Below are 1174 nucleotides of genomic sequence, written 5' to 3'. Positions count from 1 at the left end.
AATGGAGCAAACAAGAGATCCAACTCATCATGAAATCCCTGAGATGCCTCAAGGGATGCACCTTCCTCCACAAAACTATTGGGAGCAAATCAACACCTCCCTAGGAGAATTAAGTTCCAACATGGGACAACTAAGGGTGGAGCACCAAGAACATTCCATCCTCCTCCATGAAATTAGAGAAGATCAAAGACTCATGAGAGAGGAGCAAAAAAGACAAGGAAGAGACATTGAGGAGCTCAAGCACTCCATAAGATCTTCAAGAGGAAGAACAAGCCACAATCACTAAGGTGGACCCGTTCTTTAATTTCCTTGTTCTCTATTTTCTTGTTTTTCGAATTTTCATGCTTATGTTTATCTATATTTGTGTCTCATGATCATTAGTGTCTTAGTGTCTATGCCTTAAAGTTATGAATGTCCTATGAATCCATCACCTTTCTTGAATATAACAGATTAATTATTTTGATGTGGTGGCAATACTTTTGTTTTCTGAATGTATGCTTAAACAGTGCATATGTCTTTTGAATTTGTTGTTCATGAATGGTTGGCTCTTGAAAGAACGATGAAAAAGGAGACATGTTACTGAGGATCTGAAAAATCATAAAAATGATTCTTGAAGTAAGAAAAAGCAGTGAATACAAAAAAAAAGAAGCGAAGAAAAAGGAGAAAGAGAAAAAGAAAGAAAAAGAAAGAAACAAAAGTGTGATCCAAGGCAAAAAGAGTGTGCTTAAGAACCCTGGACACCTCTAATTGGGGACTCTAGCAAAGCTGAGTCAGAATCTGAAAAGGTTCACCCAATTATGTGTCTGTGGCATGTATGTATCCGGTGGTAATACTGGAAGACAAAGTGCTTTGGGCCACGGCCAAGACTCATAAAGTAGCTGTGTTCAAGAATCATCATACTTAACTAGGAGAATCAATAACACTATCTGGATTCTGAGTTCCTATAGAAGCCAATCATTCTGAATATTCAAAGGATAGAGTGAGATGCCAAAACTATTCAGAGGAAAAATGCTAAAAGCCCCGCTCATCTTATTAATACTGATCTTCATAGATGTTTTTGGAATTCATTGCATATTCTCTTCTCTTTATCTTATTTGATTTTCAGTTGCTTGGGGACAAGCAACAATTTAAGTTTGGTGTTGTGATGAGCGGATAATTTATACGCTTTTTGGCA

Source organism: Arachis duranensis, chromosome 10 (assembly GCF_000817695.3).
Source record: "Arachis duranensis cultivar V14167 chromosome 10, aradu.V14167.gnm2.J7QH, whole genome shotgun sequence".
Taxonomy (NCBI): domain Eukaryota; kingdom Viridiplantae; phylum Streptophyta; class Magnoliopsida; order Fabales; family Fabaceae; genus Arachis; species Arachis duranensis.
Note: the sequence above shows the minus strand (reverse complement) of the source record.